The sequence below is a fragment of the Petaurus breviceps genome, unplaced genomic scaffold, assembly GCF_028583685.1.
Source record: "Petaurus breviceps papuanus isolate PSGF00001 unplaced genomic scaffold, PetGlider_PUasm1.0 90407, whole genome shotgun sequence".
Classification (NCBI taxonomy): domain Eukaryota; kingdom Metazoa; phylum Chordata; class Mammalia; order Diprotodontia; family Petauridae; genus Petaurus; species Petaurus breviceps.
The window spans coordinates 237,688-264,692 of record NW_027187241.1 but is presented as its reverse complement, the minus strand read 5'-3'; the positions used below and the strand labels follow the sequence as shown (position 1 = coordinate 264,692).

Genomic DNA, 27,005 nt, shown 5'->3' with positions numbered 1-27,005 from the left:
TTCCTTTCCTTTCCTTTCCTTTCCTTTCCTTTCCTTTCCTTTCCTTTTTCCTTTCCTTCCTCCCTTCCACTGGATTTCATTCTAGACACTAGTTTGGAATTTCCTAAGAGGCAAAGGAACTAAGATCTTTGAACACACTATCTACCCACCATGAACACTGACGGTCACTTAGTTTTCCCTGCTGAGGCTTCTAGAGAAAGAATGTTGGAGAGGAGATAAAAGTGAGAGAAGACTGGCTACTCACATCCCCTCTATAAAATTTGGTAAATTGGAGATAAAGTAGAATATGTGTCATCCAGAAGGTTTAATTTCCCAGATAGTAGAAGTCCTTAAATCGGGGTTCCATGCTCATTTATCAAGGACGTTGTAGATAGGATTTCTGAAAAGGCACAGGTTGGACTGAATAACCCATACACACTTTTCCCACTCAATTATTCTATAATCACCTGGGAAGAAAAAAGGTGGAAGAGTGTGTTAACAACAGTGAATGTGAAAGCAAGTTCTAGGTCCCAAAGGATAAAAATAAAAATGTAAGACCAGATGAGTCTGCCAAAAGACAAAAGAAAAGTTTCTAGGTATTTATTATCAGGGGATGTCCTATATAAAAATATCCATTAATGATACTGACAAATAAAGAACCATCTTAATAATAGAAAGGAAATTGACTCCAAAGGCTAATGGATGGGTAAGTTCTATATAATAAGAATGACAATGCTCCCTAAATTCACTTAAAGATTTAATGCAATAGCTATTTTTAAAATGAGCTGCTTTATAAAACTGGATAAAATGTTAAAGAAATTTGTGTGGAAAAACAAATGAACTCTTGCAGTTAATGATCTGACTGCACGCAAAAAACCGACTCTGAAAAATGCTTCATCTACAACCAGCCAGTTGCTGTCTGCTAAGATTGGGGAGATGGTCTTTTTTTTGGAATGTCACTCAAGTCTTGTCAGGTCCAATGTCTTCTCAGAGAAAACCTGTGCTGGAGGGGAGTGACGCCTCTCAGGTGTCCACAAGCCTTTGACCTCTTTCATTTCTTGCTCTCAGATAATATTTTCCAAAGTAGTTTTCACCATCCTCCTCAGTACACACCATTATATTAAAGTATCTGCATTCAGGGCATATGTTAACTTAGTTTGGAGTTTGTTGAGTTCAAGGGAAAATGGAGAGAGAAGACTCCCTTAGTTACTCATCCACAGCCTGTAGAGGCTAAGGTGACTACCAACTAAGCTTCCCTTTGCATGCTGTTCTCCAGTCACTGATGTCCCTGGTGCCTGTGGTGGACATCCAGCCTCATTTGAATTATCTCTTCCCTCTCTCCTCCTGTTCCTCAGTGCCCATGTGCTTCGAGGGCCTCAAGCTCTTGTCTCTTCTTGTCCCCCAAATCTCAAGAGTGCCAATTCCCCTCCCCCCAAGAAAGTAATATCTTTAGTCCTCAGAAACTTGAGGTAGTAACCATCATTGAAGTCCTTTCTTTCTTCATCCTCTGCAGGGAGCTGCAATTACATTCCTGGTCGTCCATTTATGTGTGCAATCATCATCAATGCAGAGTGAGGGAACTGAGGCAAGTCAACGGATCAACAAGCATTTATTAAGTGCCTTCTAGGTGCTAGGCACTATGCTAAGGTCTAGAGACACAAAGAAAAGCCAGAAGAAGGAGGAAGAGGAGAACAAGGAAGAGGAGGAGGAGAAGGAACAGGAGAATCCTCTACTCTCAAGGAGCTCACAGTTTAATTGGGGATACAGCATGCAAATAACTATATACAAAAATAATATATACAGGATCATTAGAGACAGTGTCGTAGGAAAGGCACTAAAATTGAAGAGGATTGAAAAAGGTTTCTTGCAGGTGAGACTTTCAGAGAGGTTTGAAGGAAACCATGAAGCAGAGATGATGAGGAAGAGATTCCCAGGCATGGGGAACTGCCAGGGAAAATGAATGGGAGTCAGAGATAGAATGTTGTATTCAAGGAACAATGAGGAGCCCAGTATATTAGTATATTAAGCCCACTGGATTAAAGGGTAAGTGGAGGGGAATAAGGTATAAAAAGGCTGGAAAAGTAGAAAAGGACCAGGTTAAGAAGGGCTTTAAAGGCCAAACAAAAGATTTTACATTGGATCCCAGAAGCAATAGGGAACCACAAGAGGGTATAGGTAATAGGGAGGGTGGGAGAAGACAGTGATAGGACTAACATAAAATAAAACTAAACTAATCAATGTTAGTTAAAACTAAATTTAGCTAATTTTAGTTAAATTAGTCAAAACTAAAAACTAATATTAGGTAAAACTAAATTAAACTAATATTAAACTAAAATTAACATTCTTCTGATTCAGTTTCTTTCTGCCCACCCACAGCATGGTGAGGCCCCGATCTCTTCTTCTCCCTTTATCCTTAGCCTTACAAAACTATCTCTGGGACCTAACTGCCTGCCCACACCTCCTTACCTATGTAATTTCCTGATTACCTAAAGGCATTAAACATCCCAGTCACAAACAGTCAGCTCCCCAGACTTAGTGGATTTCTTCAGCCACTCAGATTACCATATTCTTCACCATATCTGACCCTGATGACTGGACCCAATTCCATATTGAGATGAGGGGGTGGGGGGCTGGTCTGTAGACCCTAAGTGCCACCATAGCCTTATTGCATATCCTTGCTGCATCAGGATAAAGTAAAGTTTCATTTGTTAACTGTTTGATGATTTTCAAATGCTTAGTTTCATCTCAACATTAAACCTGAACTAAGAGAGTCCTGGTGTTAGAGCCACTTCAAACATGGGATGATATGATCATGTTAGGAAGATAAGTTTGGTAAGTGAGTAGAGGAAAGATTTGAGGCAGGGAGCCCCCCCTCCCCAGCAGGCTATTGCAGTAGTCCAAGTTTGAGGTGATGAGAGTTTCCACCAGGTTGGTGATAGCATCAGAGAAGAGGAGGGGTAGTATATGGGAGGTGTTAAGAAGGTAGAATAGACAGGCCTGTGGCCAAGGTTGGATATAAGAGACAAGAAAGAATGAGGAGTCAAGGGTGAGGTTATGAGCCTGGGAACCTGGGAGGCTGGTGTTTCCTTCAAGTCACAGGGTAGTTAAGAAGAGGGGAGGGTTTTGGGGGGAAGATAATGAGTTTAATTTGGGACATGTTAAGTTCAAGACTCTATAAGATGTCTAGTTTGAGATGTCCAATAAGCAGTCACCTGAAATTATGTTTTTTGCTCCCTTTAGGTGAGTGATAAAATCAGAGCTATCAATTTTTTATTTAACTCTCCAAGGAGAGTTTAACTCTTATTGGTGTGACTTGTTTAATTCCTAGCTTAACTTATAATAAGAATGTCAATATAAATGCAGTTCTGTAACTCCAAAAATATATGTGTCAGTCAATCTACAAGTATTTATTAAGTGCTAACTGTGTTCCAGGGACTGTGCCAAGCACTAGGAATACAGAGAATGAGGAGTTATATCCTGACTCAGACATTTAGTAGCTGTGTGACTCTGAGAAAATCGATTAACTTCTCAGTTTCCTCATAAAACAAGGATAATAAAAGCACCAACCTCACAATGTCATTGTTAAAGATAAAATCAGATAATGCCAAATATCATTATTCTTATTATATTCTAATGAGGGAGACAACATAAATATATTGTTGTTCAGTCATGTCCAACTCTCAATAATCCCATCTGGGGTTTTCTTAGCAAGTATACTAGAATGTTTTCCCATTTCCTTCTCCAGTTTATTTTATAGATGAGGAAACTGGGGCAAACAGGGTTAAGTGACTTTCCCAGGGTCACACAGCTAGGAAATGTTCGAGGCCAGATTTGAACTCACAAAGATGAGCCTTCCTGATTTCAGACCCAGTACTCTATTCACAGAACCATCTAGCTGCCCAAATCTTTATGTAAATACAAGCTTTCTTGTTGTTCATCCTTTGTTTTTGACGAAGACTAATAACATCATGGGATGATGTCTTGACTTGTTTCTGAATTGGATTTAAGTGAGGCAGAATTGCACAAAGTCATCAGCCTCTCTCTTCCAGAGTCACCAAAGTCTAGTGGCAAGACAAAAGTCAAGATAACTGGTGATGGCATGGGATGCAGTGGATGTCCTTGGCATCCTCAATGTCTGACCAAGTTCTAAGCCCTCCACAGCACCTAGATCAGCCACCTTCTTGGCTGTTGGGATAAATTGTTCTCATCTGCCCACTTCACTAGAGGAAGTCTTCGCATGCTTGGGGTAGACATGCCCCTAACTTACCAATGAGTTTGAGGATTGTCAATTACACTAAGTCATACAAAGGAGACGGAAAGTCCTCTGATGGAGGAGGCTTTGCCCACTTATATCAACCATGTGGCCACTAGGCAAAGATGAACATTAAGAATGCCAACTGTTAAAATGGCATTTGTATCTGGTTTAATAGTTGCTTGATTGTTAGCACTCTCTTCCCCATTCTCTATCACACCACCATCATCACTATGGAAGCAGAAGAAGGGCCACCCAAGTCTAAAAACCTTTCTGCACCTTTGTCCATTTCCTGAGTTTCCCTTGCGTTTGCATATATCCAAATTGGCACTATTCAAAGTTATAGTTCTGTAAAATATGATTGTTGGTGACAGCCCAATGGAAATACACTGTGTGAATTCAAATAATGCATTTACATCAAAGGATTTATTCACACTGATTAGGACTTAAGGATATAATCATTTTGGCCAGCTGTCTGATAAAGAGCCCCTCTGTATTCAGTTAGACCAACCTCAAACTGCAGAAACAGGTTGTTGCCAGACAACTACTTTAAGCTTTTGCAGTTTTATATAACCATTCAAAGCTTGAATGCCATATCTTTAAGAACACAAGGATGGGGTGGCCAGGTGGCTCAGCGAGTAAGAGCACCGGCTCCAGTGTTGGGATGACCTGGATCGAAACCCGGGCTCAGATACTCAGCACCACACCCAGAAATCACTGGCCGTGTAACCTTGAGCAAGTTACTTAACCCCAATTGCTTAAAAAAAAAAAGAACACAAGGATAGGAGGGAGGTGTAGAAACTCAATTTTGCTCAGGAATTTTCATTTGAGGGCACATGGGTGAGTACAAGACGCTCCCATGTGTTCCTGTCACAAGTCGACATTAATGGCTCCTGAATTAAAGAGAGACCACTTCCCACCACCCCTAAGTCCCTGGTCTGCACTTAGCTCTCAGGAGCTCTCCAGGAGAATGGGGAAGGAAAAGGACCCACCCAACATGCCAGTCTGTTCCCTTTTATAAGTCAGCACAAAGGGTAGCTACTTCCATGACAGTCTGTCCCAAAATAATAGGCACAAGTCAATGTGGTCAATATCCATGAAACCTATCCTCCAGGAAGTGCCAAGGGGAATCTTCCATATCTTTCAAGAAGATTCAATCAGACTCACATCAAGAGCAACCTTCTGCATGAAGGTTTCCTAGTGCGCTCAGCTGTTCCAAATAAAGTCTCACTTCCCTGAAAGCTGCAAGTTGATCATAAAATATCTGAATCAGCCTATCTACATCTCATATTTTCATCAAGAATGCCCTCAGTAGTGGGGTGGCCAGGTAGCACAGCGAGTAAGAGCACCAGCTCCAGTGTCGGGATAACCTGGAGATTGAATCCCAGGCTCAGACACTTAGCACTCACCCAGAAACACCTGGCCATGTAACCTTGAGCAAGTTACTTAACCCCAATTGCTTAAAAAAAGAATTCCTTCAGTATGTGTGTACTTCATTCTTATAAAGATTTCATACAAATGAAAAAATAATCATAAAGATCAGGATTTATTGGGATATGCTCTCCATTGCTTTTTAAATTAATACTCTCTGAACTTTTCCCTTCAATTTTTCAGTATTTTTCCTTCTTTTTGTATGAAAGCTAAATAGCCCTCACTCTCAAGGAGTTCCTGTTTTAATGGGGGAGACAATATGCATATATTGAGATACATACAAAACAGCTACCTCATAACAACTGTGCCTCTGGTTTCCTCCTTCGGCCTCTGTTCATCAGCCAGAGCTCACCACAGACATCCAAATATGCCATCTTCCTGCAATGCCACTGTTCATTTACCTCCTTCCTGCCACTCTCTTTCTACCTCTTTCTTTGGCAACAATCAATACTACCATTACTTTTTGAAAGGGCACTTCTTTGGACTGCCCTATGGCACTACTCATTATCTTCGTGATTTTACTGATCCTTGGCTATCCCTTCGCCATAGACGCCATCTTCCCTCTTAAAACACAAGATCCTTGAGGGCAAAGAGTGTCTTCCTTTTGTATTTTTATCTCCAACCTTTACTATAGTTTGGAACATAGAAAAGCTTAATAAATGCCTTTTCAATTTTTCAAAAAAGATACAAGGTAATTTTGAAGGGAAGGCTCTAGTCTAGCAAAGGATACAAGGAAAAATTTTGTGCAGATGGTTATTCATGAGCTAAATTTTGAAGGAAATACATAGAGGAGAAGAAGAAGAAGAAAGGGAGGGAGGGAGGGAGGAAAGAATGAAGGAAGGAAGGCAGGAAGGAAGGCAGAAAGACAGGAAGGAAGGCAGGAAGGCAGAAAGGCAGGAAGGCAGGAAGGAAGGAAGGAAGGAAGGAAGGAAGGAAGGAAGGATGGAAGGAAGGAAGGAAGGAAGGAAGGAAGGAAGGAAGGAAGGAAGGAAGGAAGGAAGGAGAGCAGTTCAGATGGGTTGAGAGGGAGAGGAAGGGGGACAATTAATGCAAAGATCAAGAAATGGGAAATTCCATGTCACATGGGAGAAACAAGAAGAAAGACAGTGTGTCTGGACTATAGATCACATTGAAAGAAGTCACTACTATTGAGGTGAAAAGGTAGCAGGGCACTAGATTCTAAAAAGATCAAAATGTAAAAAAGAAGAGTTTATATTTGATCCTAGCAATAATAGGGAGCCACTGGAATTTATGGGAGGTAGATGGAGAGCACTTGACCCAAGAACAAGGTGAAATCTTAAAATGCTTTTCTTGGGAAGGTATCCTGAGATCACCAAATTGTAGTAAAAATCATTGTTAAAATGAGGAAAAGATCTCCTTAGAATGAGCATCTGTACTTACTTTAGAACTACAAGGTCTGAGGATAGACTATAGGGAAAGCCCCATGGAATTTCAGTCTAAGGATAAATCCCGGCCTTTTCTTTGGGTGTTGCATGAAGAGGATGTTGCAGAATCTCTCCTGTCATGCTGCAGAGGCCATGGAATCAGCTTGCATGAGTGGTGTTTTAGATTATGTCGTAAAAATGTCAAAACATCAGCATCAAGGATCCTCTTGGTTTAGCAATATAAATTAATGGCAGAAATAACTGGCTTTCTTTGTCAACAGAAGATCCATCATATTCCCCTGGGCATTCCTTAATGTTTCCACTACACAGATCAGTAATAATAGAATCAAAGGCTCTAATAATAGTCAAAATCATTAGAATAAGTTGTTATGGCTAATGCATTAATGGCAGAAAAATTGTCAAATAATATCAATGAATTCCAATCCCAGATGATCAGAATGGGCTTTAGCTCTGAAACACCTTTCATTCTTCCTAGTATGTTCAAAATTGGTCTTTTATTCATGTGAACAGGCCAGGAATTATAATGACAACTCAATAAAAGCAAACTTATAGAAATGGAATTTTATCTAAGCTTCTTACAGCAAGCAGTTTATCCTGAAGTTTAAAGCCAGTCCCAGATGTCTCTAAACCTTTCTCGGTAGAAGAGTCATTCCCCATTTTAAAGATATCTCTCATCATATTAAATATTTATGAATTCATAATATTTTTTCCAGAACCATGTCTTATTTCTGACTTTAACTCCCAAATCCCTACTATGAAGTAGACTTTATAACTATTGCTAGAAGGAATGAAGCTAATTTTGTGTGTAACCTGGAATACATTATAGACATAGAAATCAGTAAATATTTCTCTGGCCTTTTACATATAACTGTTTGGTTGTTGAAGAATCTTTATTACTGCCTGAAGACTAGACTAGTCTTTCCTCAGCTGTAAAAAGAGGAGGTTGGATCAGAGGTCCTCTAATATACCTTCCAGCTCTAAACCTTTGCTTTACTGATCTTAAAACTTCTTTAAATAAGTTATAGCTATGTGAAGAAAAAATTTCTGGTAAAACATGCCTTCTGCTTCTCATCAGAGAGACAGTGAACTATTGGTTCAAGAATCATTTATGGTAAGATATTGTCACTGTGTTGATTTCTTTTACTTAACTCTACTTACTTATTCCAAAAGTGGGTCCTAACAAAATCAGTGGGAGTCATTAGGAAATGACAGTAATTTTTAAAATAGCAATTAACAAAATATTTTTTTAAACTTTCTAGGGTATAAGGCAAGTGGGTTTTCTGTGATAGTCTGCCCATTTAGTAAAGCACAGAGACACTTAGTTCAGATGTTTAACAGGGTGTTTTTATTACAAATCACACCAAAAAAATAACATTTTTTGGTGTTGTTGCAAAAATTCCATGCCCCAAATCAACTATATCAACACAGAAGGGAATCTGGGAAAGCCCTGGAAAGACACTGAAGCAAACTCTCCTGAAAAAAATGAGGCCAAGAAGTAAGACTAATCCAAGAAAAATCAATTTATCATGAACATCTCACAGAAGACAGCTCTGGTATTTTGGCTACACCAAGAATTTTAGGCAGGCACACATAAAAAGTCAAAGGGAGTCCAGAAACAGCAGTTATTGGTGCATGTCAGCTACAGGGGAGATAACCATCTGATCTCACCAAGCTTTTAGGGAAAAGGAATCAACACTGAAAGGTTGGAAGAAAACTAGGGAAAGGAAAGAAAACACCATTCATAGAATAACTTATTTTCTACCAAGTTTTGAAGCTTCTTTTGTTTAGGATCAAACTGTAATCATTCAATAATTCTGATTACAATAATACTTGAAATAAATAGCCCTGGTTTGAATAATGCTCACCTAGCAATTCCCGTTGGACTAGTTTGGCAGGTTTGCCCCCAGAGGCCCAGAGATGACATAACTAATAGGAATGGAGCCAAGGAAGGGGCTGTATGGTCAAGTTCAAAATTAGTTAAGAGCAGGGGTTCTTAACCTGGGTTCTGTAAACTTGGATGATAAAAAAAAATTTATATCTAGCCTCTAACTGAAATTTAACACATCCTTCAATTATTTTAAAACACTATTCTGAGAAAAGGTCCTTTGACTTCATTGAACTGCCAAATGGGTCTATGACACAAAAGTGGTTAAGTCATAGGATTGAGGTCTAGAAGAGACTTCATATTCCATATATTTAAATCCACTCATTATGCCAATGAGAAAACTAAAGCCCAGAGGAGGTGACTTGTCCAATTTCATACAAGTAGCGTCAGAGATGGGATACGAACTGAGGTCTTCTGCCTCCAGAACCAGTGCCTTTTCTAGGATAAGGTCAAGGCAAGAGTAGTTTCCTGGAAACCAAGGGATGAGAGAATATATAGAAGGAGAGGGTGAATAATAGAATTGGAAGAAGAGACCAGTAGAGGCAGGGAAGGTAGACAAGTCCAAGTTCTTGGCAGTGAAAGGAAAGCTAGACATAGAACAATAATTTCAGGAAATAGCAGGGTCAAGTGAAGATTATTATGAGATTTAAGCTTATAAATATGTTTTTGTCTTCAGGGTTGGAACTAGGGAAAAGAGAGAGAATGAAGATAAAAGAGAGGGAAAAAATGGAATGTAACAGGCTCCCAGAGGAGACAAGAGGAATGGAATCAAGGGCACAAGGGATTAGCCTTAACAAGGAGTACAGACTCCTCTTTCTCTGAGACAGGAATATAGGACAGGAAAATAGGTTAAGATTCATAGGTGGAATAGGAGATGTGAGAAATGATAGACTTGAATCATGATGGACTTGATTTTCTCAATAAATTAGAGGGCAAGGTTATCTTTCAAGAGAGACTGCCCACAAGTGCCATAATTTTTTCTTTGATTTTCTTTGATGACCTTAAAAGCCTTTGACTCAGTTCCTCACTCATGGGTTATTCACACACTACAAATATATAAAATAGATAAAAAATATAGTAGCCTTTTGGCTTCCAACTCATGGTGGTGAAGGTGCAACTTCTTTCGGTCGTCCCAAATCTGGGTTCATCCGACACCAGCAGCCACCACACAGCGTCCAGGCCAAGTCTTCACCTTCGTCGCTGCCGTACCACCCAAGTTTGACCCAAATGAAATTAAAGTCATGTTTTTAAGGTGTACTGGTGGTGAAGTAGGTGGCACATCAGCTCTGGCCCCCACAGTTGGTCCCTGTCTCCCAAAAAGGTTGGTGATGACATTGCCAAGGCAACCAGTGACTGGAAAGGACTAAGGATCACAGTGAAGCTTACCATTCAGAACAAACAGGCTTAGATTGAGGTTGCACCTTCTGCCTCAGCCTTGATCATTAAAGCCCCAAAGGAGTCTCCTCGGGACAGAAAGAAGCAGAAAAATATTAAACACAATGGAAACATCAGTCTTGATGAGATTGACGGCATTGCTCGACAGATGAAGCACCGGTCCTTGGCAAGAGATCTCTCTGGAACCATTAAAGAGATACTTGGGACATCCCAGTCTGTGGGCTGCAACATTGATGGCCGACTTCCTCATGATGTCATTGATGACATCAATAGTGGTGCTGTTGAATGCCCAGCAAGTTAAAAGCTACAAAGGAGACTGTTGCAATAAATTTAATATTTGACAAAAAAATATATAGTAGCATTTGATGTCCACGTGGAAAATTGTTCTTATTTGAAAAATGTTACCAAATTTGTAATACCAAGAACAATTCACAGGAAATGGTATTTTTCAAGACAAAATTGGTGCCCACTGTGATTCTTTCTAGCCTTAAAATCCATTATTCCTCCAAAATAAAACTAAATATGACTTACAAATTAAAGGAATTGAACCAAAATACCTAGTCACTAGGCATATATAAACACACAAAAACAGATAGATAGATAGATAGATGATAGATAGATAGACAGATTTTGTGTGTGCATGTATGTGTGTGTATGAGAGAGAGACAAGAGACAGAGAGACAGAGAGAGAGAGATTAAGCTATATAGAAACACGCACACACACACACACACACACACACAAACAATAAAACTATTCCTTCATCTCATTGTGATACCACAATGGCATTTGTATTGGCTGATTTTATAAAGTTCTGGTGGTTAAAAAAGTAACTTATCGTACTTTCTCATAGTATTTCTTTACCAGTTGGTTTGGTGCTAGAGTAGGTATGCCTCCCATTCAAGAAGCCACCAAGGCTGGATATCTTTTGTTTATATTTTCCCAGGATATTTCTAAATTATTGAGTATCATGATCATTATTTTGTCCTGAGATTCCTTTGTTGCATTTAATTTTCAACATTCATTTCCACAAGATTTTGAGTTACAAATTTTCTCCCCATCTTTCCCCTGGCCCTCACCCCTAGATATCAAGCCTACTGAATACACTTTCTCCCAATCTGTTCTCTCTTACATCCTCCCCCACCCCAACTTTCTAGTAGGGCAAGATGGATTTCTATACCCCAGTGACTGTATTTCTTTTTTCCCAGTTAAATATTTTAAAAAAATAACATTTGTTTTTAAAACTTTGATTTTCAGATTCTTTCCCTTCTTCCCTCCTCACCCACCCCCACTGGGAAGACAAGCAATTCAATATAGGTTGTACATGTGTAGTTGTGCAAAAATGTTTCCTTAGTAGTTATATTGTGAAAGACTAACTATATTTCCCTCCATCCTAACCCACCCCAATCTATTTTCTACTTTGACCCTGTCCCTTTTCAAAAGTGTTTGCTTCTAACTACCCTCTCCCCCAATCTACTCTCCCTTCTATCATCCCCCCTTTTATATCCTTCCCTCCTACTTTCCTAATTTCCTGTAATAGATACGCAATTGAGTATGTATGTTATTCCCTCCTTAAGCCAAATTCAATGAGAGTAAGGTTGACCCATTCCCTTTCATTTTCCTACTCTTCCCCTCCACTGTAACGGTTTTCTGTTTATATGAGATAGTTTACCCTATTCTATTTCTCCCTTTCTCCTCCCAATATATTTCTCTCTCACCTCTTAATTTTTTTTAGATATCATCCCTTCCTATTCAACTGATCCTGTTCCCTCTATCTACGTATACATGTACACACATATATACATACTCACATGTATTTATACACACATATACCCTCCTATACATTCATATATATTCCCTTCAACTATCCTCATACTGAGAAGTCTCATGAGTTACAATCATTTTTCATGTACAAATGTAAATATCTCAACTTTAATAAGTTTCTTACGATTTCTTTTTCCTGTTTACCTTTTCCTGTTTCTCTTTCTTCTTGTACTTGAAAGTCAAATTTTCTGCTCAGCTCTGGTTTTTTCATCAAGAATGCTTGAAAGTGGGGCAGCCAGGTAGCACAGCAAGTAAGAGCACCGGCTCCAGTGTTGGGTTGACCTGGAGATCGAATCCCAGGCTCAGACACATAGCACCCACCCAGAAACACCTGGCCGTGTAACCTTGAGCAAGTTACTTAACCCCAATTGCTTAGGGGTGACCAGGTAGCTCAGCAAGTAAGAGCACCGGCTCCAGTGTCGGGATGACCTGGATCAAAATCCAGGCTCAGATACTCAGCACCACACCCAGAAATAACTGGTCGTGTAACCTTGCGCAAGTCACTTAACCCCGATTGCTTTAAAAAAAAAAAAAAGAATGCTTGAAAGTACTCTATTTCTTGAATGACCATATTTTCCCCTGAAACATTATACTCAATTTTGCTGGGTAGGTGATTCTTGGTTTTAATCCTAGCTCATTTGACCTCCAGAATATCATATTTCAAGCCCTTAGATCCCTTAATGTAGAAACTGCTAGATCTTGTGTTATCCTGATTGTGTTTCCACAATACCCAAATTGTTTCTTCCTGGCTAATTGTAATATTTTCTCCTTGACCTGGGAAGTCTGGAATTCGGCTATAATATTCCTAGGAGTTTTCTTTTGGGGATCTTTTTTAAGAGGCGATCAGTGAATTCTTTCAGTTTCTATTTTGCCCTCCGATTTTAGAATATCATGGCAATTTTCCTGGAGAATTTCTTGAAGGATAATTTCTAGGCTCTTTTGTGAATCATGGCTTTCAGGTAGTCCAAATCATTTTTAAATTATATCTCCTGGATCTATTTTCCAGGTCAGTGTTTTTTCCAATGAGATATTTCACATTGCCTTCTATTTTTTCATTTGTTTGGATATATTTAATAGTATCTTGATTTCTCATAAAGTCATGAGCTTCCATTTGCTTCAATCTAATTTTGAAGGAATTATTCTCTTCAGTGAGTTTTTGAAATTCCTTTTCCATATGGCCAATTAGTCTTTTTAAGGCATTCTTCTCCTTACTGGCTTTTTGGGCCTCTTTTGCCATTTGAGTTAGTCTATTTTTTAAGGTGTTATTTTCTTCAGTCAGGCTGTTGACTCACTTCTCATGATTTTCTTGTATCATTCTCATTTCTCTTCCCAATTTTTCCTCCACTTCTCCTATTTGATTTTCAAAATCCTTCTTGAGCTCCTCTATGGCCTGTAACCAATTCATATTTTTCTTGGAAGCTTTTGATGAAGGAGTTTTGACTTCATTGTCTTCTTCTGGTTCCATGTTTTGATCCTTTTTATCCCCCCAAACAGATTTTATGGTCTGATTATGCTTCCTCTGCTTGCTCTTTTTTCCAGCCCATTACTTGACTTTTGAGCTCTTTGCCATAGTAGAACTCTGCTTCCAGAGTGGAGAGAACTGTGTCCCAAATTGCTGAGATTTTTGCAGTTGTCAGAGCTATGAGAAGGGCCCCTCTCTACAGCCACCACAAGCTCTGGCACACTGGCATTCCTCACCCTACAACCACCACCCAAGACTGCAACCCAGATCCAAGCAGGTCAAAGCAAGAGCAATTACCCTCTGAATGGTCACTTGGTCCCCCTATGATCTGCAGGCCAGGAGCTCTGGAGGCAGCCACTGCACTGCCATGCACCTCTCACCACAGGGGCAGGGGCTAGACTATGCTCCTATAATGCCATGCACAGAAGCTTTCCAGAAGAATGCTACTGTGAATAGCTTTTAAGGTTCTGATTACACAGTATAGTGAACACTTTTTTATTCCATAACAAATCAAAGCAAAACATTCACAGAAAATCAAGGTACAGCATACACAATATTACAACTTATATTCACAAACAGCTTATCATTAAAATGGTAACATAATTTTCACCAAAGTGGTCACAATATTTAGAACAAAGAACAATTATCTCAAAGTACAATAATCAAAATCTTCCACTCATGGAGCACACTTAAGTTAACTCAATCAGTATCACAATATAGTCTCAAAGTACAATAGTCAAAGTCTTCCACTCATGGGGCAAAGTTTTCCACTCATGGGGCACATTTAAGCTAACTCAATCCAGCAATCAATTACTAAGTATCATACATAAACCTTCCACCCCTAGGTCATTAGTAAACTACAATTTCATCATTACTCAGTATCCAAGAAGAGGTCTTTTCATCCTGACTTGGATCAGGTTCTCAGATTCCCTGGATCCCCTTCCATGGGCACAGATTCTACCTGTATTCACCAGACTGTCATCTGGCTTCAGTGGCAAATAGGTTCCAGTTCCTTGACCAGCTCTCTGGGCAGGTCCTGCTCCACACTGAAGTTCACAGGGTCTGGTCCATGTAAGATCCTTCACAATTTCTGGTTCTGGGAATTCAAGACTCAACCAAGCCACAAACAGACAAAGTCTCAGAATCCCAGTCATGCTTCCTCAGTCTTCTGCTTCCTTAGTCTTCTACTGGACTCCTGGGCTCCTCTATCACCTGGGTTCCTGGGCTCCTGAGATCCTGAGCTCCTGGCTTCTGGCTCTGGGCTCCTGACTCCGGGCTCCGGGTTCTGGGCTCTGGGCTCCTGTTCAGAATAAGCTCCACCACCACAAGTTCTCAGGAAATTCCGGGTCAGTTCTTGATTCTCTCTTCTGTAGCTGTTCTGCCACCAGATGCTGGTCCCAAGAAATTCTGATTGTGCCTCTCTGGGGCTTTTCCTTATATACACACAGCATTAGCTTCCTTTTTCAGCCAACACCTTCCTGTTACATCAGTAACAGGAGACAGGAGTTCATACCTTCTGTTTCCCCAACAGAGGCTTGATCAATTACTAAGTGCTAAGTACCTGCTACCTTTGCCAACACAAAGGGGTCTCAAATTACCATTACAGCTCCTCTCTCCTCTTAGATCAACAGGGCTCCCCCCTGACCTTTTTTATTTTCTCTTTGGTGTTTATGGGTTGAGAAGTCTGGAAACCACCACAGCTGCCAGTGATTCACTCTCCTGAAGTCTGCTCTGGCCAGTCTGGACTGCTGGTCAGGGCACAAGCCTGGGCTGGCATGGCCCACATGGTACTGTGCTCAACTTCCAACTCACTGCAATAGACCCTTCTGGTCAATCTTCCAGGCTGCCTTCAGTGGAAGATTTGTTTCTCTCTGTCACCTTGTGGGTTCTCTAAAATTTGTTTACAGCCATTTTTTTACAGGTATTGCAGGTAGTTGGAGTGGGAGCTGAGACAAGTTCCTGCTTTTACTCCTACATCTTGCCTCTACCTCCTGCCTTAGTTGCATTTAGATCCTTTTTAAATCTTAGGGTATTTTTGATGATTTAACTTCTTTAAGTTCTTCAAGGTTTTTAATATCCACTTTATTTTGTCCTTTGGAAAAATCTAACTTTTTCTGATGCTATGGTTGGGACCAATACCATTGGAACTGTTTTGGTATATTTTCCTTCTGTCCTTATTCTGCTTTTTTAAACCATACTATTTTCCCAATGTTTTGGAGCACTTTTTTTGAGTTGTTCATTTCTTTGAATAATTTTTTAAAATTGTATCTTAAGTATTTCTTGTGGTGTTGCCTTTTTTTCCCACATTTTTATTGTTGTTTTTCAGGGGAGCCAGATCATAGAGGCTCCTTTGCAACTTCTTCCTCCATAATCTTCCTGCAATTCTGGACATTCCATTTCCATGTCAATTAAGCCTACTACTGTGTTAGCTTTTTTATGACTGTATCACACTGCTTCATCAGCTTGAACTTGTGGTCCACTGAAAACCCCAGGTCTCTTTTCCATGAACTATTGCCAAGTCAAATATCTCCCATCCGGAGTTTGTATAGTTGATTTCTCTTTGCACTGAAATGTAAGACTTTATATTTCTTTCAGTGAAGTTTCATCTAACTGGTTTTGTCCCCAGGTTTCAGTCCAGATTTTTATTTTAAAAGTAGGCTTTTAAAGAAAATCAAGATATTCCTTTTTTTCTCTAAACAATGTAAAGTTTAAAGCTTTAAAAATGCCAGATAAGATATCAAAAGCCCTGAGATGTCTCTTATTTTTTTTCAAAATGAACTCCCCAAATGACAATTGTGCTCTATTAATGCTGCAACACCCAGATGCCTTATGACATTGTAGTTGCGTGTACCAAATGTGAAAAATGAATTTTTCTTAGCTATATATAAATAGTGACAATATGTAGGGAACTTCCCAGGTAAGGAAATTCCTGTTACCCATGAAGGTTGGCCCTTTCTCTGCAATTTACAGTCTTAAAGAGCTGCCTAGAATACTTGGAAATTAAGTGATTTTTCTAGCATCACATAGGTAATTTGTGTCAAAGGCAAAATTTGGACCCAGGTCTTCCTAGTATAGGCTAACTGTCATTTACAACACTCTGCTTTTCTTTTTACATGTAGCCAAACAAGATGCTATATTATTATCACATATCATATAAGAATCCAGGCTATTACTTGAGTTCTAAACCTTTTCCTTAGGACTCTCAAGAACACTCCAATATTCCATTGACATCCAATCATAATCCATTTGCTACAGATATACTTGGGGCACCAGGTGAGCCCTTATTGGGCCTTACCATTTTCTTTAATGACTATTTATCTTAGATTAGAGCACTCCTAAGTATGAATTCAATAGAGATGTACTAACTTAATGGAAGCCACTTGAAAAGATATGTTCCAGGTCCCTAGGGGACAAGAACTTATCAGCAGCCAAGCTATTTCATGAGAGAATTCAGTTACTGTGGTAACAGTTCTGTGAACCAAAGAGCAGAGCATACATGGGATGCTAGGGGATGACCCTTTGAACGATGCCTGTGGTTTTGTTCTCCAAAGAGATGATTTCATTTTTAAAACTATACATATATGTGTGTACGTGTGTATATATATTTTAAACTAAGAAGCTATGTAGAAAATAAATCCTCTCACTGCTAAGGGAAGCACAGGCCAAAAGAAGTATATGTAGGAAGGTAAGCTGGAAAAAGTAGAAGCTTTCTTATACACAGATTTAAAAACCATTGGGAAGCAAATGTCTTACCAGCAAGCATACAACTGAACCCAAGGTTAAGAGGATATGTATATAACCTCTATCAGACAGCATGCCATCTTGGGGAGAAGGGAGGGAAGGGAGAGGGAAAAATTTTGGAATTCAAAAACTTATAAAAGTGAATGTTGAAAACTAAAAAGGAATTTAAAAAGGAAAAAAAAGAAGGTACATGGTGTTGTTGTGCATTGCCCTAAGCAAAGAGTCTCTTTTTGCAGTCTGGGTAGGGTAAAAGTCAGACTAAACTCCCAATATACTAATTCTGTTCATTTTGTCCTTCAAGAAGTCACTATATCCAAGAAAGAATAGCCTAGCAGAGCATCCTTATACTGCCTAAGATATAATGTCTGTAATTGTTATTTATCATTTATTAGACTCAATGTCTACTCCTGCCTGCCCCCCCACACACACACCAGGTAAAGGAGGTGAAACTGGAATAAATCTATGGGGATCATTATGTATCCTTAAATGGAACTTTTTTTTGCATAGACCAAGCTGCTCTCCAGTTACGTTTCAGCACTAGGTAAAGTATTTATGTCTTCATGGCTTACATGTATCAGAAATGAATAAAGTTGGGACAGAATTTGACTTACTCAGAAGAAAACTCCCTATCTTATAAATTTTGATAAATAATTCTTCCACCACAGCTGGACCTAGGAATGTTTTAACCTATAGTTGTACTATATTCTATGGCTTCCTTCTATCTCACCCATTAAACTTCAAGAGATGTCTTGTAAGTTAGCAATGCATAGTCACCAGGGAACCTTAACACGTAGCAAAAATTTGATTTCTCATCCCTTCTGCAGAGCCCAGTTCCCACACATGAAATGCATAGCTACATGGTTCTACAAGCATTCAGCTGGAATCAGCAGCAAGCATTTCTTGAGTGCCTATTTGTGTCAGGCACTGGAGATCAAAAACAAAATATGAAATGGCCCATGGACATGGTAACCATATCCCTAATAATAATATAGATAAATAAAAGGTAAAGACATGGAAATATTATTATTCAAAGCACCTAATATAAAGCTTCACATATTTTGCTTAGCAAGTATTAAAAGCACTATGTAAATGCCATATAATAGCATCAATAAAATGAATTTCAATTTGTGAAGTGCTTTGTAAATATTATCTCACAACAGCCCTAGGAAGCTGGGGTTATTATTATCCCCATTTTACAGATGAAGAAATTGGAGGAGGCAGAAGTGAAGTGGTTTGCCTAGGTTCACACAGCTAGTAAGTGTCTGAGGTCAAATTTGAACTCGAGTCTTCCTGACTCCAGGTTAGCATTTCATCTATTGAGCCAACAAAAAGGGGAAAGAGGTTTACAGTTGCTTTGCTGCATGAAATAGATGCAGAAATCTAATTAAACCACACAGTATCCTGGTGTATAAAGGACTAACTAGGTTTGTTTGCCTATTTAGAGGTTTTATTGTGGTTTCTGTTCTGATTGGACAAAGAAGCATCTTTGTAAATGAATAGTTAGCCAGAGATAGGCAACCTAATAAGGTTTAAAATTCATTGGCTTAAAGAGAACTGCTAGTCAATTGAACAGGACAACATGTCTCCAATGCCCCCTTGAGTATGAATGTAAGCTGAAAAGCTTAAAAATTTGATATTGGAAGGGTGTGCCCACTCTTCCCCACAGAATCTATGGCCATTCATGGAAGAAGGTCACCCAGGTTTTTGTGTGAATTGTAATATATTTATTATCTCAGCATTTGCTTTAATATGAGTGCCTGTGATGTTATTATTAATTCTTTTGCTTTATTACTAAATAGATGGCTATGTTTAAAATCTAAAAACCACTACATTGTGAGTGACTGGTCTGTTTAAATGGAAATTCACTGGTGGGATCTCAGGAGCTAAAGTGATGAGTAGAAATAGTTTATTTCCCCTCTCAACAAGGTTGGAGTGAGTAATCCAACCTCGAGATTAAGTAGGTATCCATAAGCCATGTATAAAAAGAGTGTATGTAGACAGGCTGCACACATGTTACAGAGATGCCCACTGAATTTTATTCTTGAAGAAGAATCCTAAAGGTTCATATCTTAGGGGTCTCAATAACTGAAATTAAAATTTCCAATTTCAATGGAAAATCATGTTTTCCAGCACCATAATTGCATAGACTGGGACATTCAGGTCCAAACAACTTTAAATGACTAGCCATCAGAAGCATTGGACTAGAAACCAGAAGAAAGTAGGATTTGTGAGCTAAAGGACCACAGGTTGAGGTCTGGTTCTATCTCTCTAATATGTCTCCTATCCTTTACCCTAACTCTACTTTCAAGAAATCCCATTCCCAATCTTACATCCTTGAACTCAGAACCCTCTCTGTGATGTATAACCCTTGTGTGACCCTGGGCAAGTCATTTAACCTATCAGTGCTCTAGGAATCTCTCTAAGACTGGAAATGGGGTGGATGAAGGTAGAGGATCCTTCATATGGTGGATCCCTATTGATGTGATCCTACATTATTTACTAAAACTGCATGATAGCATAAAAATGGGTCATTCAGTATTCTCAAGGACTAAATCAATAGGGAATAAACTAAACTGGGGATGATTTTGAATACAAGATCAGCAATGGTCCAATCTAGATAAGTTTAGAGAGGCTCCTCACCAGAAATTTGATCACCAGGTGATGAAATCTTTTGATTACAGCAACTCATGAAAATGCCTAGTAGAGTATAGAAGACTTGAGATCTGGCCAAGTGGAGGCAATCCCCAGATGAATGAAACCATCAATCTTTTGTGGCATTGAAGTATTCTTCAAGAGGAAGGGAAAAATAGAGAGCTCACTGTAAAGCCAAGCATGAGCAACTTTCCAGAGGACTGCTGCTGTGAATAGCTCTAAGATTCTGATCACATAGTATAGTGAGCCCTCTATTTATTCAGCAGTAAACTAAAGCAAAACATTCACAGAAACCAAAGTACAGCATTCACAATGATATAACAGCTTATCACTAAAGTGGCCACATAATTTTAAACAAAAGATATCATTCAGTAAGTCCTTAACTCAACCATCCTTAAGGAACAATCCTCCTTAAGGGACACAAAGTACAAAGGTCAAAGTTTTCCTACCCCTAGGTCACATTGTCTTAATCTCTCAATTAAAAAGTATTCTTTCTTCTTGATTGGACATTATTTTCCAATCATCCTTAAGGGGTACAAAGCACAAATTTCTCCCACCCCTAGGCCATAGTAAATCATGATCCTCACAGTCAGCACTAAGTACCCAAGGAGAGCTCTTTTCATCTTGATGTGAGGCTGGCTCCTGAATTCCATGGTTCTTTTTCCATGGGTCCAGCTCTTGCCTGAATCTACCCAACTGTCAACTGGATTCACAGGCAGGAAGCTCTCAGCTCCTCGTCTAGTTCCTTGTTCAGCTCCCATTCCATATTGAAGCTCACAGTGTCCAAATACACTCCAAGTACTTCATGGTTCCTGTTTCTAGGAAGACAAAACTTAACAGAGCCAAAACAACAGTCAAACACATTGCCAGCACCATCATCAATTCACTATCTGCCTGTGAAATCAACACAGACCCACAAACAAGGTCTGAGAACTCAACACAAATCATCAATATAGTCCCAGCACCTCTGAAACCCTCCTCCAGGACTTCTGTAAACAGACAACAAGAAAATACTTTTTCAGGGCTTTCAGAAACATCCCAGGGCTTCTGTACAAAGTATCACAAACACAACAGAACAAATGAACAGAGTGCCAACCATTCCAACTGTTCCCCTTCTCAGTTCTGCTCTGTCCCACCTGTGCTCCTCCTTATATATGTTGTTTATCCTTCCTGTTCTGCCCCTTCCTGTTGCATCTGCAAGTTCCTCCCACCTTCAAATCACAAGGGGCTCAAACAAGGTGCTAAATACTTAGGTAGCTGAAACAAGGTGCTAAGTACTTCTTTGCCTGCTGTCATGCTCACCCTAAACTTTAACTGAACTCACTGGGCCACCATTTCACAAACATGAATGTTATATTCATTTTATCCTATTTTGGGCATTGGGAGCCTCAGTAATTGTTAACATAGTTAACCTCTTCCTCCACTGTCATCTTCTTTCCTACTTTTCAGAGACCACTTAACTTCTATGATTCCATTCTTCTAAACTAAGTCTGGGTACTTTAAAATCTCCTCAACCACAATAGAATTAATTGATTTAGTGTACAATATTAAATGAACAACATTAAATCAAAATAAACTACAACCTAGTGCCTTGAAGGGATTTCAGAGAAGAAGTGATAACTTATTAATGATATGTATCTCTGTAATGATTGCTCTTCCATATAGGGTGCTTAGAAGTAAAAATAATGCTAATAACTTTGAAATTTCTACTTCTATTGGGATAACTGCACCATAGGTTTCAAAGCTTACAGGGACCTTAGAAGTCAATGGGTCTGATCTCCTCATTTAAGAAGTAAAGAAATTGGAGCCCAGAAAAGTTAAGTGATTTGCCAAAGGTTACCCAAGCACTCCATGGCAATACCTGGATTCTAATTTCAGATCCAATGCCCTTTCAATCATGCCATGCTTCTTAAGCATGGCAGGTTGATTTGTTCCACTGCACTGGACTTATGTCAGCCCAAAAAGAGTTTACAAGCATAGACACCGATGGGCACACAGGTAACCAATGCAATGGCAAGATCTCATTTACCTCCTGATTAAATTGCTTTTTATTCCTTTTGCATTTTATTACTAATCAAATAACCATTATGACTAGTCCCTGTTAAGTTACTAATATCCAACCCCAAGGTGTCTTAATTTACAATAAAATCCACACTTTGCCTAACCCTCTGCATAGCCATGCCTGTTGGAAAAAATTCTAACTTTCAGGTTCAAAAGGGCTACTGTGAATCTCTATACTAGTAGTGAGCCAGGGTTAGAAGTAGATCTAGAGCTCTCATAAGCCTAATTGAGCCTTGAAACACAAGAGTTAATAAAAATCTTGTTGAATTTTAAAACGTATTTTAATGAAACATTTTTTCACTTAAAAAGCATTTATTTTTTTCTCCTTCTTACCTCCCCCTACCCCTTTACTGGAAAAAAAGGAAAGAAAAACAAAAGAGTTAAAACAAATATGCACAGTTCAGCAAAACAAATTTTCATCTCAGCTGTGTCCAAAAATGTGTCACCTTCTGTATATTTAGTCCATCACTTCTCTGAAAGGAGGTAGATATAATTCTTTGTCATTGGTCCTCTGCAATATTATGGCCTGGCATTGCATTTATTAGGATTTGCACTGACTTTCATTAGGGTAAATTATCAATTCACAATGGCATTGTCTTCTTGGCTACCATTTCAGATTTCCTCCTCTTTTATCTTCTATTGCATGATCCATTTTCTCCCTTTTGGAAAGAACCAAGATTCTTAAACAGTGAATAACACAGGAAAACAAACAATGACCCTCAAGTAGGCTACTTCCCCACTAAGGAATCTCTATGGATGGTTTTACCCTGACTTGGATTTTCTGACCTCTACTTGGCTTTAAGGTAGAGACTTGGACACCCAGAGAGTTATAGCTTTGAGAATTGAACCATGTACCCTCTGTATTAAGGCAGCTACTAGCATTTGGAATCCTAAATACAGTAGTGTGTTGGCAAAATGTGGGGCAGGAGTTTGGACTGGGGCTGGGGTCAGTCCATACATAAAAATCATTATTCTCAGCTCCATGCCTCACTGTAGGAGATCAGGAAACACCAGGTTCCATCTATACAGTCTAGAAAACAAAGTAATTGGGGTGCTACTCTGGGATACCCTCACTATGGAACATAGTACCTATTAAAAAATACAGTGAGCATTAGCTCCCATAATGAGAACTGGCAGTGTCTTTGATCCATTCTCAGGGGATAAATGCTTTCCAGATTCTAGTTTCAGGACTGTCAGAGGCTAGAGATAGCAGCAAGAAATCCAAGAGGCCCCTGGGTTTGTCATTTCCCAGAAGCAAACTGGCAGACCAGGCTACCTGCCAGCTCCCCATTAGCACATTTCTGTGGTCTGGTTTGACAGCCAGGTAACCAACTTCAGGTTTCCAGCATGTAAGAACATCATCCAACGATGCAAACTGAGGTAACAATAGCAGACTTTTCTCTACATGGAGGTACCATCAGTTCCTTATAAGGGAAAGCTATGAAAAATCATGAGGTATATCCCTCCTCCCCAGCCCATCTCTTCTTCTTTTGTTGTAACAACCAAATGTGACCAAATTCTATCTTGCCTATTTTTAAGAAATTTCTATTTCATGCTGGCCCTCTGTAAGGAAGAGGAAAATAAGTGAGAAGTCTAGAGATGCTTTATTTCTTCAGTTGGAATAATATACAAATCCATCCCACAGGGCTGAATCTAAATGTATCTCTGAGAATACAAAACTCCCATCAGAGGAATGACTTATGCACTAAAATAAATATGTTTATAGTTGGTCTTTCAAAACACAACCTTAGAGTGATTAGTCAATCTCAGACCAAATGCCATATCAGAAGCATGTTCAAATAGGTCTGTGAAAAGCCATTGTGGACTCAGTCCTTATTGGAACAACAACCTCTTAACATATAGAGATTACACCAAGTATTTCTGCCACAATTCCCATTCACATTCCCAGGTCAAGAATTCATACTCTTGCCTGGCTACTCCCCAGACTGTTATAATGCATTGAGGGAGGTACACGAAGACTGGCCAGCCTAATTACAATCTACTGGCAATGACAATACCATTATGCCTCATTAAATATCCTGTCTCTACATATACTCAGAATTGCAGAACCATACAATCCAGCTGCTGTGGCTGTTTTCTCTCAACTTTAACGCAAGAATCTCTATCCTTAGCTTTGGTGTTTATTTCTGTTAGCAGAGTGCTGAATATTCTGCCTTTCCAATTGTGCTTCATCTCCTCCTCCCCTTCTCTTTGTAGAGTAAGCACTATGATCTGGCCTCCTTAAATGTTCCAAGTGAAAGTTGGTTCATGCTTTGGAAGGATATGAGTATTCTTCATTCATTTGTTGATGTTCCAATTCTATGACTGCCTCTTGTTGATTGACAGCTTTCTCTACTACTGTCTCTTCTTCATGACTTAAAGCCAATGCTTCATAGTTCAGGGCCACCTTGTCCAAAATTTATCTCTTCCCATATACCTTCCTTCTGACTCTTCTCTTGAAAAACTGATTAATGTTAATAGCTACACCAGTAATTTTTTTTCCTGCTCACTTTGGACTTGAAAGATTCTACCAAAGAGGTATAGACTATCAGCACCTCGTTTTCTTTTTCTTTTCCCACTCTACGTCTGCTGCCCTGCCTGATTTCAATTCCATGGAATAAGATATCCTTCCTTGGATAAGCTCATTCTTCTAAACTCACCACCATAGTGCTAACTCAAGCCTTGATTGAAACCACCACTTTCTGCCTCCTCTCCATTCTGATTAGAGGGCTGAAGGGTGATACCAAACTCCTCCCAATGTCTTCCTTTATAGAGGGTAGCAACTGGATTCAGCTCACTCTGCTCTGCTTCCACTGACCAGTCAAAACGTCCTCCTCCTCCCCTTTCCTGCTTCCTTCTATGTGTTGTCTCTCCCTTTAGACTGTAAACACCTTGAGGTCAAGGACAGTCTTTCTTTTTTATTAATTATATCCCCAGCAGTTAACCAAATACCTGGTACACAGTAGGTGCTTAATAAATGTTTATTGGATTGGGTTGAATATTCTTTTGTGGCTTTCCTGACTGGGAAAGAAATCTGAATTTACAAGTACTGTCTGCTAAGGGCTTCTCTTTTCCCTTATAAACAAGGGCCTCTGGAGTGCCCTGCTCATGGCACAGAGGTTACTGATCTACACATTACTCTGAGTTATCTTAACTTAAGGTTAGTTGTTAAAATGAATTTTGAATGATATCAAATCTTGAACCTGTGGGCCAGCTTCAAGGAAGCCTGATTTCCAGGCCAACCAATTAATGTCTCTCAAAACTCTTGCAACCTGAACACAACTTTCTGCAGAGGCCATGTTGACTACATCAAAAATTACTTGTCCTGAGTAATCCCTTGCCTGACATTTCAGTGGAAAAAAACTTCTGCCTGACCAACCCTCCCTCCAAAATTCACCTTTCCACTTTGTTCCATGATAGTCTAGGGATCCTTATCAGTTTTTAAAAAAATATTATTAAATTATCGACCCATTTATCTGCTTTCTTACATATATAAAATCTTCAGGACAATGTATGGTGGGGAAAATATAAGGGAACAAGCAGCATCTTGGAATGTAAATGATATTCAAAAGGAGATTACACCTTTATAGTCACACAGCTGAAAGATGTAGTAGAGAATACAAATCCTGCTGTGCTCCTTGAGAACTATTTTTTTTAAACTTTTCGTGAGGTAGAACAAAATGTTGTCTCCAAGTAGTTTCTCCAAAAATGTATCTCCCATGCATATGCTAAAACTTTGTTCCGAGTTTTAATATCAAGGGAGAATGATTAAAACAGAGTTTAATATCAATGTTTATTGATTGATTCACTAAGGCAAAAGACAGATATATGCTTGCCAAAGATATTTGCTATTGTCATGGAAGATACATCAACTCAAAGAGTTATTTAAAAGTGACATTGTGCTGATTACATCAGCCCCAGAATATCCCAGAGCTTTCTGACAGATTTCTGACAGATGTAAAGGAAGGCCCCCAGGACACTGGGTGGACTCCCTCACAAAAACAATTACAAGCTAGTTAAGAAGGCAGAGCACTGGTAGTTGTCAAGATCTGGAAAGCCTTCATGTAGACAGTGGTAGTTCAGCAGAAACTTAAGGAAGAGGTGGGATTTAGGAAGTGGAGATAAATAAGTAGTGCTTCCCATGTACATGGGTCACCAGTGCAAAGGCAAAAAGATGGACCTCTGCCATGTGAGGAGTGGAGAGGTCAGTTTAACTGGGCCAAAGAATGTCTGAAAGGGAGAAATGTATATATAATATGATGAGACTAAAAAAGTAGATTGGGTCCAGACTATGGAAGGTTTTAAAAGACAAACAGAGGAATTTATATTTGATACTAGAGACAATAGAGAACCACCAGAATTTATTGAGTAGAGAACTGATCTGGTCAAATCTGCAGTTAAGGAGAGGGGAGAGGCAAGGCCAGGAGAACAATTAAGAGGCTATTGCAATAGTGGGGTCTATGGAATGTTTAGGGAGGTCTAGTACCTCTAGTGTGAGGGCTACCAAACCCTTTTCAAGGCTGCTTATCCACCTTTGGGGTCGTCTTGTCACCCAGCTTTCACCTGTAGCTCCAAAAAGCTGTAACATGTACAGCAGCCACACCCTGGTGAAACCATCTAGGTAGATGGGCTAAATCAGGTTGAAGATAATCAGTGGACCTCGAAATGATTGGGAAGTTAGGGGGATGTCTGCTCCAAGCATGTGAAGACTTCCACTGGTAAAATGAGCAGATGAGAACGATCTGTTCCAAGTTGCTTAGAGCTTGGTCAGACATCAAAGATGCCAAGGTCATCCACTACATCCAGGGCCATCACCAGTCATCTTGATTTTTATTTTCAGCTACTGCCTCACTTAAATCCAATTCAAGGGCAATTCATTGCTCCTCTTCAAAACAAAGGATGGCCAATGTTGTAATAGT

The 27,005-nt window shown here is 39.4% G+C and overlaps 1 pseudogene; it reads left to right on the top strand.

Annotated features, from left to right (window-relative positions):
* Positions 1–10,697, top strand: part of LOC138177425 (large ribosomal subunit protein uL11 pseudogene) — a 41,609-nt pseudogene extending 30,912 nt beyond the window's left edge.
* The last annotated feature ends 16,308 nt before the right edge of the window (positions 10,698–27,005 follow it).